The sequence below is a fragment of the Uranotaenia lowii genome, chromosome 2, assembly GCF_029784155.1.
Source record: "Uranotaenia lowii strain MFRU-FL chromosome 2, ASM2978415v1, whole genome shotgun sequence".
Classification (NCBI taxonomy): domain Eukaryota; kingdom Metazoa; phylum Arthropoda; class Insecta; order Diptera; family Culicidae; genus Uranotaenia; species Uranotaenia lowii.
Window position 1 is genome coordinate 300,946,698 of NC_073692.1, and position 20,002 is coordinate 300,966,699.

General features: G+C 33.2%; 1 protein-coding gene across 1 annotated transcript in view; it reads right to left on the reverse strand.

Moving 5' to 3' along the window:
* LOC129749510 (uncharacterized) overlaps positions 1 to 17,901 on the reverse strand; it is a 217,385-nt gene extending 199,484 nt beyond the window's left edge. The window contains exon 1 of the mRNA XM_055744484.1: positions 17,814 to 17,901. The gene's annotated coding sequence lies outside the window, so the exon portion shown is untranslated. The remainder of the gene's footprint in view (positions 1 to 17,813) is intronic.
* Between the last annotated feature and the right edge of the window lie 2,101 nt (positions 17,902 to 20,002).

The following is a 20,002-nucleotide window of genomic DNA, read 5'->3' on the forward strand; positions in this document are numbered from 1 at the left end:
TGATAAAAATCAAATATTTTGTCTTTAGATGAAAATATTAGCTTTAACAAAGCTAGCTAGTTAAAAAAAAGCTAATGGCTTTCAGTTCGATTTGATCGAATCCCGACCAAATATGAATTTCTAAAAATATACGGCTGAAAATATGTTATACGATATGTTGCTTTAAATACAAAAAAAAATATAAAAATATAAGGATACATAATTCCATGATGATATTTACTTAATGTGAATATTATTTCAAAAAGATTGTTGTTGAGTTATCCGTTCTATCACAATTTGTTCCAAAACAGTTAATCTGAAAAAAAAATTAAAACGTAATCTTAAATTAAAATTAAAATTAAATTAAAACGTTATGAGTTTCATATGGTTGAAAATTTGAAAAGTAATATGTTTTTTCTGAGAATCAAAAATTTTAGGAATAGAATAGTTATAATCCAGAATTCTTTATAGAACTTTTAATCTACAATTTTTGAATCTACCTACGCTTTGGACAACTCAACTGCATAAGAACAATTCTTCGATGGAATATTTAAATTCTTGATAATAACCAGATGCAGACAAATAATGTAAACCGTCGTTTTTTTTTAATTCTTTTTTTTTCTCCAATACATGACGTTCTCCTAAATATCTTCTGAAAACTGAACCTTAAATAAATTAAAACAAAACAATAGGGTAAAGGGTTAATTATTTAATCCTCCAATATTTGTGTTAAGATGTTAAATTTATTGGGCCATGTTTAGAATGCGTATTATCTGAAAAAGTTTAAAAAAAATTAAAGCACACATTTCAATGAAGAAAATTGAAATAACATTTAGATTTATTACGCACTGCTTAAACGACTGAAATGTAATTAATTCACATGGTAATGATATTTTTAATCACGTCATGTTTGCATGCATGTATATATGTAATGGCTCCTCCATCTGTGATCTCCGAAACCTGAAAATCATGTCCGAATCAATGTTGAATAAATTTAATGGAACAAAATATCAGGATTTCAATTAAATGTATAGCAATCAATTGTCATATTAGTTATGTTATGTATTTTAATAATTTTTTAAGAAAAATAGTGAAATGACATAAAAATGGATTTACTGAAATATTCTGTAAATAATATATGACGAAGAATTTACGGCACCTGAAAATTTATCAAGCTACAAAAGTTACAACAAACCACAAAAATCTAATAAAAAATTGAGTATTTCATAAAATTCAACACGACTCCTGCGTATTTTACTACCCCTCTAGGATTCTCTTTTGCTGGAAAGGTGCAATTGTTTAAAATTTGTGGAGCACTTACTACTGTTAAAAGCAAATAAGTTACAAACAAAAAAAAAACCGAAGGAAAAGCTGTAGGAGATTACTATTAGTACATAGATCATAATATTTTGAGTTGACCTGTTAAAAGAAAAATAATTATTCACATGAATAGAATTTGAATAAAAAGTTTTTGGCACCAATATTTGGAATTAATATTTGTACCAAAAATTAGATAATTGATTTAATTTGGAAATAATATTACACTACTACAGGAAAGAAACTACCTAAATAAGTTTGGAATCGGAAGTGTCAATAGCCTAAAATTTTAACTAAAATGCTATACATTTAATTCATTTTCAATCAAATGCAAATTATCTTTATGCTTCCTTTCGATCAAAATACTTAAAAAAAACGTATTGGAAAACTAGAACCGAATTCAAATTTACCTATAAGAATAATATCGGTTAATGAAGAAAATACCGTTGAATTATTTTCATTCATGAAAAATACCTTAGCATGCTGGATCATGCAGGCTGCCTACCAATATTAAAGAATTTTATAGAATTATTCAAAATGATATAATGATGCAACAAGAAATGTAAATTTTCAAATATTCCATATATTTCCTAATTATTAATTTCAAAGTTAAACAAAGAGTTAATTGAATTAAAAGTTAATTAAAAAAAAAAGTTCAATCTCAACCAAATTGGTCACCCTAATTATGTTCTAGCTCAAAGGGGAAAAAGTGAAAAATACTTAGCTTCGGAATCGCTGTCTATCGTATGCGTTATCAGCCATCGAAAAACGAAAACGGCTAAATAATGCAGGCCTATTCTTCCCCATTCTTATTCACCACACATCCGTCATTCACCAATTGTTCATCACAGCTTGTCGGTACATGTTTGAACCAGCTTTCTACTTTTCTATCCCACTTTATTCACTCAAATTCATTTTCGATAACCGAGCACATTTTTTCTTTTGTTGCTATTCTCCTTCCTTTTTCTAAACCCACCATCACAACACTACCACCATCAACAATTACGAATTCATTCTATCTTGCCTCTCTACACTTTTTGATCAAAGATGGCGTCGCTTTTATTTTGTCCGAAATGCACTTTCCCGGGTATTTTGAATCATCCAGCCAAATCTCGTACATTTATACTTCTTTTCGGCCCAACAAATTCGATTACCGAACAGTAAAAACACCATTTGACTCACTTTCTTTGATCAACAACTGCCGGAATGGCCAAACAAACTTCTTGCCCGTGGTAGCGTCACCACCGATTGTAAAAAAAATACATACAATACAATACAATACATACATACAATACAATACAATACATACATACATGACACCAATCTGAATGATTGTGTGATAAATGCAAATACGTGAAGTCAGCTTTCGAACAAGCCACATATTCATTATTTCCATTTAAGAATTGACAAGTATTTCATTAAAACTTACAATCTACGAAGAAATTAGATTCGCGGGCCTCACTAACATGCCCAAGGGCCGCAAGTTGCTCATTCCTGGTTTAGAGTGTATAAGCACTGTTCACATTGACATGATACTTAGAACAAAAATTCGACCATTTTCTGTCTAATTTTGTCCCCTATAGTCGGTTTTGCGAAATTCGCAAAATTTGACAAAAAATTTCCTGTAGGAATAGTTTACCTATTTAGCCCGATTGTATCATCGATATTGACTATTTTTCCTTGAAAATTGGGAGGCACTTTCCAACTGGAATAGCATTTCATCAAATGCGATCGATGCGCACTCTGGAATCGATATTGCGTACTGCGGGAAAAATTATCCAACATACGAAATCGAGTGTCCCATCAATATGGTCAGTGCCACTGACTCAGTGGTATAAGGCTGATGATTACTACCTTTGACAAAATAAGTTTATTAGAAAAATAAGCAGGTCCCTTTTTTAAATAATGGTTTGAAAATATCTGTTTCTTGAAATTGATACGCCACTTGTCAAACTTGTTATACTGCAAAATCTTCATAACTGTCAAAATCTCTAAAGATACCAAACTGTCAAACATAGAGAAATCTGCACAAATTTGATCATGTGTCTTGAATCTACCGTAAAATATCGGATCTTTCCCCCACAGGGATGCAATAATCGAAGCAAAAAGTTGTCACAAAGCTCTGCAATGGCGTCGACAACTGCGAGCTTTAAATTTCCGCTCGTTATAGGTACCGGGAACGTGTGTGCAAACATGGATGGAAACAAACTAACAAAAAATGAAGAAACAAAACGTGCTAGTAAATTCGAGACGTTCGCTGCGCTGTTGTCTTTTCGAGTGGAGAAATTTACGAATAGGTATACCAACTTCTGGGTTTTCTTCTGCTAGGTAAGCAAGTCGTTGCTGTGGGAATTTCTAGAGCTCTTACCCGTTCAGGCGGAAATGCTCCAAGATGCCAGCTGTAATTTTCCGAACCGAAACAATTGTACGAGGACGAAGACGTGGGTAAATAATGCACACTACAAGAATGCTTTTTCGGACGATTTTAATTGTTTAAAACATATGAAAATCGTAAATACAAGAGAGATAAAAAGACTAAAAGGTTTAATAAACGAACAGTTTATTGTTTCGAAATAAAAAATTCCACCCCTTAAATTGTAGACGAATCATTGAAATGATATTATACAACTGTAACTCAATAACAGACTGGCGAACAAAAGTAGAAAGTTGCCAAGTGCGGAAAGATAGTTTTCCTTGCAATTGTTTTCTGATTGCAGTCGTGGGTTGCAGCAGACAATGCAATGGCGGAGGACCAAGAAAAGCTGAGTGTTTTCCGGAGCGATGAACTGTAAAGTGCTTGAATAAACTGTTTGACTTTTTGACGCTGGAGTAACACAAAAACAAAACAAAAAAACGCTTAAAAAGTGACCTTGATTCGAACAAGATTTAGAGAAAGAGTTGCAAAAAAAGCATAATAATTTAATACCTCTTTTCTGCCACATAAAACTCACTTTTTCTAGGGTTGTTAATCCCAACTTAGTTATAGGTTTAGGGTCCTAGCAAGTTTGACCATAAATTTGACCTGGTCAACGGTCATTTGATGCGACCACTGTTCCATATCCCGCTAGATCTTCACATAAACACACATACACACATTTATTTTTAAGAGAATTTGGGTAAGCCAGCTGAAAAAAAAATCAATACCGGCGGCCACCGGGTGGAAAAATAAACTTTTTGATTTACGCTAATGGCTTGAGTCTTAAGTTTCAAGAAGAAATAGGATTAATGTGTGTGTATGTATGGGTAAAATGAATGTGGTACCGGGGCAATGTTTTTGTTTGCGATCCTCCTAGTGGTTTGATTCAATTAAGCTTAAATTAGACTAATTGGAAGGGGACTGTTTTCGTGCGAGATAATCAGTTTTTTGTATTCCCAGACTGTATTTCAAGATAACCGGATAACATCAACTGATACGTTTTTAATCCATAAGTGAAAATTTTCAGTGCTGATTGTTAAGCAATTGTGAAATTCCATTCGGAAACAAACACACGAAAAGCAAGTTCCAACTGAGTTCCTACATAGAAATGTGAAATCTCCATATTAAAAACTTGGGAATGTCACAAGACTTAGAATGAAATCTCGGTTAGCGTCCAAGTGGTAAGATTAAATTGTATTACTCATTTGATATCTAAATTTATAAATTAAATATGAAATGAATACAGCCCCCGTTCGATTTTTGCAAAATCTGAAAACAACGTTTTCTTGTCACTTTTTTATTTTCTTTAAAATATATCGAAATGTGCAACATAAAATTAGCATGATTTTTTTAAATTTTGCTCTAAAGGGTGATACGGTCAAAATTTGGTCAATATCAACTTGGCGTATTTCTTTAAATTTTGCATTTAAAAATCCCGAACACCCCTCATTTTGAAGGTGTGTGTGTGTAGAATGTTGCTCCTATTTTGATTTTGGAATACACTCTTCACTTGTCAAAATGCCGTCCAAGGAAGAAGAGCAGCGTATCAAAATTTTGCTCGCGCATCGCGAAAATCCGAGCTTCTAGCACGCAAAGCTGGCAAAATCGCTAAAAGTTGCCAAATCAACCGTTGCAAATGTAATTAAAGTGTTTGGGGAATGTTTATCGATAGCCAGGAAGTCTGGATCGGGGGGAAATCGAAAACCGGAAGCCGCTGAGACGACAAAAAGAGTTGCCGATAGTTTCAAGCGAAACCCAAACCTCTCTCTCCGAGATGCCGCAAATAAGCTGGGTGTATCATCTACAACCGTGCATCGAGCCATAAAACGAGTCGGACTATCGACTTACAAGAAGGTAGTGACTCCAAATCGCGATGATAAACAAAATACGACGGCCAAAGCGCGATTCCGGAGGCTGTACACGACGATGCTGACGAAGTTTGACTGCGTGGTAATGGACGAAGAAACCTACGTCAGAGCCGACTACAAGCAGCTTCCGGGACAGGAGTTTTATACGGCAAAAGGAAGGTGAAAGGTAGCAGATTTCAAGAACATGAAACTGTCAAAGTTCGCGAAGAAATATCTGGTTTGGCGAGCCATCTGTACCTGTGGCTTGAAAAGCAGCATTTTCATAGCTTCCGGGACTGTCAACCAAGAAATTTACGTGAAAGAGTGTTTTTAGATTGAAATGCAGCACCAAGGTTCGAAGCAGGATTCTATACCAAAGATTATCCAAATTGAAAATCAAGAACAATAGACTGAACACAAACTAGATATTTATTAGCAAATATCCGGGCTGGGCAAATCCAGGCAATTTTATCCTAAAACCTTGCGAAATTAAGGCATTTTGTTTCAAATTTTCCCAGAGATCTAAATATGCAGGCAAGTTTCAGAATTATTCCAAAAAAATTAAATAAAAACACGTGAAGACTTTTCAATCGAAAGGCATGAGCCGATTCACAATCATAATACCTTAATTAGAAAATGGAACAATCTTTCATATCATGTTAAATCTGCCAATACGAGATCAAGTTTTAAGAGTCTTTTGCTGGCGAGGTTCACAAATTAGAACTAGGCTGTGCGGAAATTAAATTATTGAGGCAACTAAAACTCAGCCGAGCCCAGTCTATCAAACTTAGCATTCATACACGATAAAAATCAACCCAGGGTATTAAGTCACATGTGCCGTTTGAAAAATATATATATCGGTCTCTATTGTACAACTATAAATTAGTTGTTTTTCAATTCACAACGTCGTTTTTGTATCCCACAAGGGCTGTTTGCATACCTTTTTCATTAGACTACAAAGCAATCGTAAAACAAATTTTTTCGAAAGCTGTTTGCATTCTACCGTACGTACATTCTTACTCCTGGTTTACTTAAGTAAAGTCTTGTACACGAATCCCACACTTGCAATCCTCGAACCATTCTAAAAGCAAAAGTCAAAAGTATGTCCTCCAGTTTGTAACTCGTATGAAAAGGACTCTCCCTTAGGAACAGCATAATGGCTACCAAGTGAGATTATATTCGTTGTCGAAAAAGGGGTCAGCTTAGTTCGATTACCAAGGTTGGGCGTGGCCGATTGAATCGCTGAACTGAACGAAAGCAACGTAAATCCTTAACGTGATCCTCTAAGACTTGAAACCACTTTTTCCACTATATTTTTTTAATAGAATAATTGGTACAGAAGATTATCATTTCTGTCATTTCTACCATTCTGATAGTTTTGTAACAGCACATTGTGAGTCCTATGGGGGCTGACTCATACCATCTGGCGACCGGGATGGAATACGAAGTCTGGTCAGTCTTCTTACCTGGCGTAGTCATACCTTGTTTGAACTTTCTGCTGGCGTTTTCTCTTAAGGTAAAGCTGACAATTCGACTTTGTTGAAGCTAGAGTTTAGGCCTGAGTGCTGGCATTTCCGCCTGTTCTTAGTGGTGACGTACTCTCCTGGGGTGCAGGCATGTTTGCCGGGTGAGCTGGCGTACTCGCCTGGGGGAGGAGGGGGCTGGCCTTTCTGTCTGGTAAACTGGCGTACTCGCTTGGGGGTGCTGGCATTTCTGCCGGGTGAACTGGCGTACTCGTCTGGGGAAACTGGCGTACTCGCATGGGGAAACTGGCGTACTCGCCTGGGGAAACTGGCGTACTCGCCTGAGGGTGCTGGCATTTCTACCGTATGAACTGGCGTACTCACCTGAATGGAGCTGGCATTTCTGCCTTGTAAACTGGCGTACTCGCCTGAGGGTGTTGGCATTTCTGCCGGGTGAACTGGCGTACTCGCCGGGGAGAAATGGTATTGCTACATTCGGTTTTTTTGGTTAATGTAAACTTACCATGTGTCGGCTATCTGACTGCCAGCTTCACTGTCAACTATGGCCACCATTTTTTTGCACTACCGAATCCAACTATGGCCACCATTTTTTTTTGCAACACAAATTAAACCACCAGAAGATTTCCCTATATCTACCACTACACAATTCTATTTGAAAAACCTGGTAGGATCGCCAATGTAAAACTTCGCGGTTCCGTATCGATGGGGAAATCTCCTGTGGTCCGGTTATTTACCTGTACTGCTTTCTCGAGCGAGCTGCCGTCTGCCCAGACGATCACTGACGGGGAAAACTGATGCAACCGAAGCAAGCGCCTGACGTCTTGCCGAGGAATCCTTATCCAATGAGGTACACTTTTACTAAGGTGGCGCAAGTGGACACACACTATTGTACGTTCGAAATTGACTAACGCTTATTGAGTATGTGAAGGAGGAACACCCACTAGCTCATATCCCACAAGTTATTCTGCACAAATAGTATTAAAGCAAGTACCTACAAAAATCGAAGGAACGTGTAACAATTTAAAAGAATTGTATCTTAAGTTACATGAGTTATGAAAACAAATGAAAAAATGAAATGAAAGGTTTCCAAAAAAATCGTTTATGTTTTTTTTTGACAAAATTTGTTAAAAAATGATTTGAACGCAAGATACATAATTCTAATGAATCAATCGAAATTTTCGTTAGATTTTGCAAATAGAGTGAGAAAATCTGATAAAAATCCGGAAAATCTGATAAGCTAAGTCTAACTTTATAGGTACTCAATATTTGGGACTATACTGCTATCAAAAAGTGAAAATTTTTTTAAAAACAGTTGTAGAATTGTGGTCCTGGAATGAAATTTTGAGGTTTTGGAGTCGAGATTGTTACTCAAGAATCATTTTAGTTGTTCATCGAAATTTGATTAGAAAATTCAAATTTTATGTGTATAAAAAAATCACTTGGCATTTTTGGACCTTCATGGGAGGGGAGGGGGGGTTAACCCCCAACCCCCCCCCCCCTCACCCTCCGTTCCTACGGCCATGACTCAAACAAGATATAATTTTTTCACTTTCATTAAGCTTTATTCGCAGTCTTCATTAAAAAAAAAAGATCCCTAGCTGATTTCTGGTGGGCAGAAATTGGTCAATCGTTATAAAATTATTGATTTTCGAAGCGAAGTCATGAAGATTTGTGGAAAAAGTTCTCGGATTGACCGCCTGTATGGCGCTTCAAGCACTTCACTCCCAATTTTATTGGTCTGTTTGGTTGCCCAACTCTAATCAATTTTTTGTCAAAATTTGGCGATTTTTTTCGATTTTTGCGAAAGTTATGTTAAAAACGAACCCACACATATAAGATATCAGGGAAACTTCATGTTTCTTTGAAGATATCTAAATTCTACTTAAGACTAAAGCGTACATTTTTTAAGGATATAATGGCTAGCATCTTACTAATGCTAACACCACCAGCCCACAGAAAGAGTACTATGTATGCCGTGACCAAGACTCGATCTCATGACCTCTGGCTTAGAAGACTTAAAAGCTATCCTCTAGGCCACGGTCGGCGTTAGATTGATAGATTTGATTCATGCCCTTCGTATAATTTGAGTAATTTTAGGTTAAAATATATTTTATACTAAACTAGTATGTATAAAATAGTTGAGAATTGTGAATTCATTTATTCATATTTGAAGACATAAGTTATGAAGCTGAATAATTTAAATGATATTTCAACATGGGTGCACGGAATGGCTGCGAATTCGCCGTAGTAAATTTTAAAGAGTGAAATAGTTCTTAACTTGTTTTAGAATACAAAATATTTTTGAGTGAGATGTTGGGAAACGTGAATATTCAAATCAGTTTCAATGTCACTCGGTATACACAGTACCAAAATAAAACTTAAAAATTATTTTTTTGAATGCTGAAGGAAAATTTTGTTTATATACTTTGTGGTGAATGATTGTGACCAGGGGTTCTCGTACAGTCCTAAATCTGATTTGCTTACAAATCAGATACATATCTATGATAGGAATTTGAAATACAATATGAACCAATTGACCAACTTTTGAGGAGAAACAAATCAACATATGAATTTAACAATGTTTGGGGGTTAACCCCCCCCCCCCCCCTTTATGAAGGTCCAGAAAAGTAAGGGAGGTATTCTACTCTACGATCAAAATGTGAAATTTTGATGATTGAGTAAGGTTATTCAAGAGTTACAACCTGAACTCAGAGATAATGTCAAAACCGCGGAAACTAGTCCCACGATCAGAATTCTGCTACAGTATTTTTTCTCTAAATTCTCTTGCTTGTTGATGGAAACTTGTTTCTTAACATTAATATTTGAATGAGTTTAAACTCATTCTGGTTACATATTATCAAAACCTCAATTGTATTTTTGTTTTCATGTTTCGAATTCTTTATCCAGTTTGGGATTCTTGACTTTCGGTTCGAATCATTATCTTAAAATTGAGATGAAAAGCTGTTTTTAAATCGTTCAAATTTGGGTTTGCATTTCAAAACTCATATGCATTTGCAACATTAAGATGATAATTTTCCAAATAGGTAAAAAAATAAGTAGCAACCATCCTGAAATTTTGTTAGATATTCATGCGAAGTTCTTAAATTCAACTTTTCAAAATCTGATTTAAAAAAGTTAGAATTAAGTTCTTATTCAGAGTTCAAACATTATAAAGCTTCCAAATGGCGATACAGAACTGAAAACCCAGAATCAAATTCATAATTTTTTTTAAATTTTATTCACATTCAATTGAAATTTGCAAGTCGGATTGAAAGTATGTAATAATAAAAATAATAATTTCAGATTGAAACCGAAAACGTTAAAACCAAGATAAGAGATTCATCGTTGAGAGCCTGAAACAAATTTCAATTCTTGGCTCGTAATGAAAATGCTGATTTGGATTCTATATTTTGTTTTTTTTTTTGTATATTTAAGAAATCATTTTGAAATTCTGAAACAGACCCAAAATTTAAATTCTCAGTTGAAGTGGTGAATTTCAATCTAGAATTTATCATAATTCATGAGATTCAGATTTAGCTCACAAAAGAGTTTCACAATGTAGATAAAATTATCAAAATGACTCTTTCGTTGGGGGTTTAAATTGCACAAGTTCGCATACTTATAATTTTCATTTTTAGTTTAATTTCAAAATTTCTAATTCTTCGCCAAATCGTTTTTAATACATTATTTATCTGAAAATTTCAAGTTTAAAGTAGAATTTGAGTTTTTTGGCCATTTTAGTTTATGAAATATCCTAGTTTTTATTTGAAAAAAAAAAAATCCTCAGGCTTTGATTGTGGAATTGATTTTTAAAGCAACATATTTTTTGTAATCTTTTTATGTAAAAGATTGGAATTCCATGTATTTTGATGTATTGTTTAAGGGGGGGGGGGGGGGGGTAGGGTCTAACACTTTCAAAAAATTAATTTATTTTTATTTTTTTATTTTCTTATTGTAAAACATTCCAAGAATGTTGTGTCAAATTTTCAAGTCAATTGAAGCAAAACTGTAGAAACTATAGGCCTTTATCTCCTCCTATCTAATACTGCAAGAAAGCAAGAGCAGAAACATCAAACGCGTTTTTCTAGAAAGCACATTTTTAAAGTCCGTGGACATCGTCATTTGAAAACTACTTATCCGATTCTTTTCAAATTTGGAATATGTTTTCGACATATAAAATACCAGACCCCAACGTTTTTCTTTTTTTCTTTTTCTTACTTTGGGGAGGTTTTACAGATAAAAAATGGCGGATTTTTTCGTAAAAAATCGTAGTTTTTACTTCAAACAGCCACAAAAATTTTATAAAAATTATTTTAAGTTTTATAAAAACGTTGGGGTCCAGAAAAACATCTATTAAAAATATTTTGCTCTGATTTTTTGACTTCAGATGATTCTGTGCTGAGATACTGTGTCCACCGCAAATCCTGTTTTCTAAAAGGCATCCTCGAAAGTGCTCCGTCACCGGCTCATTTTCCAATATTTTTCTACGAAAAAATTACTAAATGTTCTTTTAACAATGCTTTGTATAATGCAAAAAATTTGAATACATTTGTTTAAAAGATAGGTCTAGAAAAAAATCGTGAAAATGGTGTTTTTTTTACCCGTTAGACCCCCCCCCCCCCCTTAACACAGATCATTTTGCAGTTTTTTGAAAGCTTAATTTAAAAAAAAAACTAAAATGTGGAATGAGTTTGCAAGAATCAGAATCACAAAATTTTACTTCTATTACTTTTTCTTTTGAAAGAGTGGTTCATGGTTGAAGGCTTCTATAGACAAAAAATTCTATGTTCAAATCAAATATGCTCAACTCATCAAGCTTTTGAATAAAATTAAAGATTTCATGTTTCCTATTTAAATACTATTATATATATATAGGCAAATTTCAAATTTCAATCATTTCAAAGATTTGAGGATGGTTTTTCATTAGTTTCTGCCTAATACGAGAAATCTGTTAATACAAAAGAAGTCAAAAATAAATAATCAAAAGGTATAAAACAATTTCTTTATATGTTTGGTTAATGCATTGTTTGAACGAAAATATCTTGAAAATCTTCATACGGCCCTGGTGTTCCACTGCCATTCATCCAAAATCACCTTTTTTGCATTCTAAAGGTAAGGAAAAACGGCATTTATGGATTAGAAAGAAAATTTGTGTTTTATACATGGCTTTTCACTATGAGCGCGCTGATTTACCGCATTTCAGTTTGGTATAGTTAAAATTTGTCGAAATACTTTTGGAAAATGGAATATTTGATAAAAATGCGGTGAATCTGTGCACCTATAGTGAAGAACCATGTATGTAACACAATTTTTCTTTCGAATCCATGAATGCCGTTATTATTTACCTCTAGTATGCAAAAAAGCTGATTTTGGAAGAATGGCAGTGAATCCGTGCACTTATGGTATTGCTCTACTTACAGAAAAAATATGCTTTTGTAGGTTTTAAAGCATATTTTTTCTGGTATGATTTACAAGCAACATGTTGAAAAACTTCAGAACGTGGGTGCTAGAAAATATCTACTACGCCAAAATTGAAGTGAAACCGTGCACCCATGGTTAAAACCCATAACCATTTAATATTTATTTCTAAAAGGATTGGTAATGCAGTTAAATTTTTTGATAATCATTTTAAATATCCAATTTATGATATACACGCAATCATCAACTTTACCAAAATTGGGTGATTCCGTGCACCCATGGTGGAAAAAATATTACCAATTTATAACAAAAATATTATCGAATGAGTAACAAAATAATATCAAAAGAAAAAAGTTAAAAAAAATTATGTTATAAAAAATTTTCCCTTTACCAGTCATTTTGACTGGTCTCGGTCCGAATAGGTATATTCAATTTGCGGTCTTTCTAGTGTTAATCTTCAAAAAAACTGCAGAAAATTTCATTTTTAGGTGTCTTGTTTACATTGTTATTATTTCCGTTTTTCCGAAAGCCGAATTCAAGACTTTAATTTAAAAATGAGTTAGCCAGATTCAGATTTGAGCCATAAATTTTAATTTAGGGGAAAGGTTTCCTAAATGGGCCTATCGGGTTAAATGACCCTACGGCTGTTTGAAGAAGTAGCTGACTAGACAGCTTATCCGACCAATGCATTTTGAGGGTAAATAGAAATAATTTTATGAATTTACTAACTAAAAAAAATTTAAAAAATCATACAAGGTTTTGATACATTTTGATGTAATATTTCGACTTTTAAAAATTATACTCAAAGAAGCTTAAAAAAAAACTAGGATGGTTTTTGTTTCTTACTCAAATGAACTTAAGAAATTAAACATATTTCAGCTTTTGTGGAGGTTTTTTTTTTATGTCTTTATTAGTCTTTTAATCATTACATTTAAGTTACATTATTAAAGTTAAATTAAAGTGTTCAGATCAATTATGATCAGTTCAACTCTTTGATACAGTTAATATTAAACATTGTTCATTTGATTTAAATTTGCTTTAGTAATAAATAATTTGATTTATAGGAGAATATCCTGTTAAGCGAAAAAAAAAGATGTATAAACTTAATCCTAAATCCTAAAAACTAACTTAATTGTAAAGAGAACGAATCTCTGCGATGGAAGACTGCATCGATTTGCCTCTGAAGTTGGAGATGATTTTGTTGGCCATCTCTCCGATCGATTCTATGCCTGCAATCCGATGAAGATCTTCGGTGCTGTGCCAAGGTGGAAGCCGCAAAATCATTTTCAGAACCTTGTTCTGAATCCTCTGGATGGCTTTCTTCCTCGTCGCGCAGCAGCTAGACCAAATCGGAACTGCATACATTATTGCACACAACCTGGATTTCCTGTTGATGAGAGAATAAAGAGATTTAGTGTATTTATTACATTTAGATTGAATATCTTCAATGTGATTTTTAAAAGTAAGATTCCGATCAAGTGTGAGTCCCAAGTACTTCACGTGATCAGACCATTCTAATGAAACCCCATTAAAAGTTATGGAATGATTTTCATTAGGTTTTAAAAAATTTGCTCTTGGCTTATGGGGAAATAAAATAAGTTGAGTTTTGGAAGCGTTAGGAGAAATTTTCCACATTTTCAAGTAATTCAAAAAGGAATTTAAATTTTGTTGCAATCTACTGCGTACCACCCGTAAATTTCGACCTTTGGCTGAAAGCAAAGTATCATCAGCAAATAATCTTCTACCTTTTCCTTCTGGTACATCAGGAAGATCAGAAGTAAAAATATTGTATAAAATTGGCCCAAGTATACTGCCCTGAGGGACCCCAGCTCTAATGGGAGTCCTTTCAGAGCATGAATTTTGATAGCTTACTTGTAAGGTTCGGCTAGTCAAATAATTTTGAATAATTTTGGTGAGATATACAGGAAAATCAAATCGAGCTAATTTAGCTACTAAACCTTTGTGTCAAACACTGTCAAAAGCTTTTTCAATATCAAGAAGAGCAACACCAGTTGAATAACCCTCAGATTTGCTAGCGTTAATCATATTAGTTACACTCAAAAGTTGATGTGTAGTAGAATGTCCATGACGAAAACCAAATTGTTCATCAAGGAAAATAGAATTCTGATTAATGTGAATCATCATTCTATTCAAAATAACTCTCTCAAATAGTTTACTTAAAGAAGGAAGCAAACTAATTGGTCGATAACTTGAAGGCTCTGAAGCACTTTTTCCAGGTTTCAAAATTGGAGTTACTTTGGCATTTTTCCATTTATTGGGAAAATAAGCCAAGTGAAAACATTTGTTGAAGATTTTAACTAAAAAATTTAAAGTGCTTTCAGGCAACTTTTTAATAAGAATATAGAAAATCCCATCTTCCCCCGGAGCTTTCATATTTTTAAATTTTTTGAAAATCAATTTAAGTTCATCAATATTTGTCTCACAAGAACTTTCAAACACATTTTGTTTTGAAAGAATGTCATCAAATTCTAGGGAAATTTGAGCGTCAATAGGACTAACAACGTTTAAATTAAAATCATGAGCAGACTCAAATTGTTGGGCTTATTTTTGAGCTTTTTCTGAATTAGTTAAAAGAAGTTTATCCCCATCTTTCAAAGTAGGAATTGGCTTCTGGGGCTTTTTCAGAATTTTAGTTAATTTCCAAAATGGCTTTGAGTAGGGTTTTATGTCCTCTACTGCTTTAGCAAAATTTTCATTACGAATGAAATTTAAACGACGTTTGATCTCTTTTTGAAGGTCGCAATAAATAAATTTTAAATAAGGATCCCTAGTACGTTGATATTGGCGTCGACGAATGTTTTTCAGTCGTATCAAAAACTGAAGATCATCATCAATTAAAGGTTGATTAAATTTATGTTTAACTTTAGGTATTGAAGCGGCTTTAGCATTGACTATTGAAGTTGTCAAATTTTCTATAGCCAAATCAATATCTTCTATTGAATTCAGTGGAACGTTTACATCTAAATTACGTTCAATAAAATTCATATATCGCTCCCAGTTAGCCTTTAGAAAATTAAAAGTTGATTTTAAAGGGTTTTCAATGGGACTTTGGGATAAAGAGAAAGTTACTGGAAGGTGGTCTGAATCGAGGTCCGCATGAGTAACTAATTGACTACAATGCTCGCCTAAATCCGTTAGAACCAAATCAATTGTGGAAGGATTTCTAATCGAAGAGAGACAAGTATGCCCATTAGGATATTCAACAGTGTAATAACCTGCAGAGCAATCATTAAACAAAATATTCCCATTAGAATTTGATGAAATATTATTCCAAGATCGGTGTTTTGCATTAAAGTCACCAATAATAAAAAATTTAGATTTATTCCTGGTGAGTTTTTGTAAATCTCCCTTCAAAAAATTTTTCTGTTCACCGCTGCATTGAAAAGGCAAGTATGCGGCAACAATTATAATTTTCCCCATAGAAGTTTCTAATTCAATACCAATTGTTTCTAAGACTTTTGTATTGAAAGAAGGAAGAAGTCTAAATTTGAGACGACTATTGATGACAATAGCTACACCCCCACCTTGTCGATCAAGTCGATCATTCCGTAAAATTTTAAAGAAAGCATTGCTTTTCAAGTTATTGTCTGGCTTTAAAAAAGTTTCAGTGATGGCAGCAATATGTATGTTTTGAGTTTTCAAAAATAAAAAGAATTCATCTTGGTTAGCCAGCAAAGATCTAGCGTTCCAATTCATAATATTTAAACATCTATTTGGATCCATGAGGGAATCGTATTGTCATAATAATTTTGTTAGCATAATTAAAAGAAGTTTGAAAAGCTTCAAACATTGAATTTGCTTTCAACATAAGTTGCATCATTTCCATTAAATTTTGATGCAAAAATTTTAATTTTATTTTGTGGAGGTTTAATAATGACTATATAGTGGAATAAGAGAGTGTTTTTGTATGCCCCCATCCTGTTTGTAAAATGCCTCCATCAATCATTGGACCTTCAAATCTAAGCTATGAATATTATCTTAAGAGAGAATTGAAGATCTAAAAACAGATTTGATAAAGTTTTTTTCATGGATGAACTGCCTCCATAGTATGGCAACCATAACTTTTGTTTTATTCCATAAAATTATAATAAACATAGATTTTTATAAAACTTCAGTTTAGTCGTACGGAAATTATTACTTTCTAGCAGTTTCAATGAAAATATACGGAAATATTGCCCAAGAAATAGAAATTTTGTTCAAAACATAAATAGGCGCATTAAGCCCGCACGGTTTGAGGTTCGGCATTTTACAGTTATGATAAAATCATTTTCTTGGAAACAGAAGAAAATTTTAACATAAAAATTACTCCAATGTATAGAAAACAGATGCCTGCACACGTGTATATAGTTTTTGTACACATATTCGATGTGATATTTGATTAAATCAGTGTTCTGCTTAATAGGCGCATATAGCCCGCTCCTCCCTTATAACTTTTACTTTTACCCAGATTCCCGGCTTCGTAATGGTTAATACCTATAACCCTTTATATTGTATTTTCAGCTAATAAAGGAAAAAAAACTTAAAGTAAAAGTTAATTTTGAAGGATTTCTTTAAAAAAATAATGTTTAACTAAACTTACCAGATTTTTGAGTCAATCAAAAGATTTCAAGTTTTCTATTTCGTTTCTGAAGGAATCCTTATATGAATTTTACCATTTCAAACATATAAGTATGCATTTTAAAAAGTTTCTTTTCAATACAAAAAACTGTTAATTTTAAAGAGCATAAAACAGAATAATGAAAATCTTTTTATTTGTATAATGCATATATTTTTCCAGTAAAAATATCATAGTGAATAATTTTGTCAACAAACTCCCCCCTGAGGCGGTTCTTCCCACGGCCCTGTATTACTGTATTACTTATTAGTTGAGCTAGTACGTAGACAGTACAGAATACTTAAATAGAATAAATCAGTTTTGAAACTATAAGAATCGGAATATTGTATGATTGATCGTTATTTTGTAGGATGGCTGATGATTTTTTTGCAAAATTATTTTGAGGCACGTAAGAGACTAGCGACTTATTTAAAAATAAAGCGGCATTTAAATCAATTTCATTAACCTACCTTCAATATTTGTATTGCTAAATAATCAAGAACACCTGCAATTATAATTATCACTATCGGCAGAACATTGCTTCGTTTAATCAACTTTTTTGTTTGAGTTATAAATTAAATCGTCGTTATCGTCACAAATCACACAAACATTGTAGCCAAACAACAACACTCGCGATCACCGAACAAAAATTAAAACAAAAACGTGTGAACTCGAAACCAAAAGTGTACAAAAAAAAAGGACCGTCGTGACAACCCGGCGAACCGATCGAAACTAACCTTGCTACGAGTTCTCGTTCTCGCTTACATTTCGATCTTCTCAGCTAGGCTGAAGAATTTTGTGGCCACTGGCCAAAAACAGATTATGTGTCAAAACGTGTGACCCGAATCGGCGTTGATTGATAAGAATGCTCAAAAAAGATCCAAAAAGAAGCCATCGGAAGCAACTGAGTGTTTCATACTTGATGATTGTTTTGTTCTCGTGAAATATCGATCATCGATCAAGAGAAGGGTAGTGTGGTGCAAGTTGCATAACACCTCAACAGATCAAAAATCTTTAAATTTTGGTTCCCAGTAAGAAAAAAAAATAGTAGTGCTGTTCCGTAGAATTCGAGTTCACGTCCGAGCTTATATTATTCCTCCAACTTTTGAATAGAAAGAAGATACGTGAAATTGATCCTATAAAAATGTTCTTTAATTATGGTTCTAGGATCGACAACAGGACTGGCTACGCAGTATTCGAAAAAAATGCAGCACTTTGTTGTTGTGAATAACTCTTATTTTTACCAATTTTGTACTTTATTTTCTCAAGGAGAAATTGAAAATTGTCTGTGGTTCGATTCTACGTGCTACAAGCCTTATCATGTATCTTGGCTGATTTCAAGATAATTCCGGAATTCCCGAATTCCGGGAAACGATTGAAAAGTCCCGGGTACATCTGAATCGAATAAGTAAAGCTATATGTTCTAAACATTAACACAACCTTCATAAGAAAAATTAAATTAAAATTTCTCAATATTTTGTAGAACAAAGAATAATTTTGTCGGTCAAAGTTCTTATATATTTAATTTTTAAATTCATATTATTCATAGTACACTGGTAAGTTTAGTGTTTTCTTTTATTGAATTATGAGCTTGATGTGAATTTGCTTATACATAAGTGGCCTCATATGATTTCGACTTTTTTATTTTAAGAATATATGTATGCATGTAGTATGTCAGTAATCCACCATGGGTGCACGGATTCACCGCAGTTTCGCCAACGCATGCGCTAACTTGCATCCTATACATTATTAGTTCGGCAAATCTTTAATGCAAATCACCACATACCCGACACCATGGCTTCGTTTGAACTGTTATTAATAACATTTTTAATGTTACAAATTTATGACAGGTATTACGCACACGTTTGAATACCTGTCCGGTTAGCAAGTTAATTGGCTGTTCTAATACTTTTACAGCTCATAGAGGTTTGATGTTTACACGATAATAAAAGCGTTTGATTGATGACATTCTAGCTCAATATTTGAATTCAATTTTGAAAGGCACACAATGGGAAATATATGTCGGTAAAATTATGATAAGTTCAATTCCAAAACGAAAAAAAAACATATAATTGAAAATTTTCCTAATTGAAATTTAAAAAACACCCTATTCAACGCAATATTCGCTAGATTAATCCATCGGCTGGCTCCAACAATTTTTATTTTTGAGTTTTGTGGGAAAAACACGTTTCTACATTCAACTTTACGTCTTAATTCGAACAAAAAAAAAACATTTAATATATATTATTTTGTCAACAATAAATGTTGAAAATTTCTTCCAAACTCAACAAAACCAAATGCAAAAGAGATTTAACGATCATCGGGGAATATTTGATAATTCGGAATAAATATGGGATTAAAATAAAACATTTAAATTGAATCAATAACTAATCGTAGTAACAATACATATTTTCGACAACACTATGAACAAAAAGTATTTGTGATGAAGATGTGCTTTCTACGTATGTTTGAATCTGAAATAAGAAGCAGTGTTGATATCAGTGATGATAGTTTCTAAGCTTTTTTTAAACTTAATGTATCATCTTCAATATCATAAATCGGTAATAAAATATGAATATCATTGAACAAATATTCTGTTTTTTATATATCTGTTTTGAAAGATTATTCAACCGTGTTTACCAATATATTAATATTAATTTACTTAACTCAAATACATTTATTTCTTTGTTATCTTGCTACTCAGTGTCAAAGAAAAACTAGGCTTTAAAAATAGAAGAACATAATTCAAGTTTATATAAGTAAATATAAGTAAATTCTTGCTATCGGTACTATTTTCATTATCACTCAATGAAATCGACACATTGGGGCTATGTGTTAGCCTATATAGATTTTGGCAATTGGTCTCCCAATTAGAAAATATGTGCCACACACACGTTTTAGGAAATATTCCAGTCTTATATGTGGC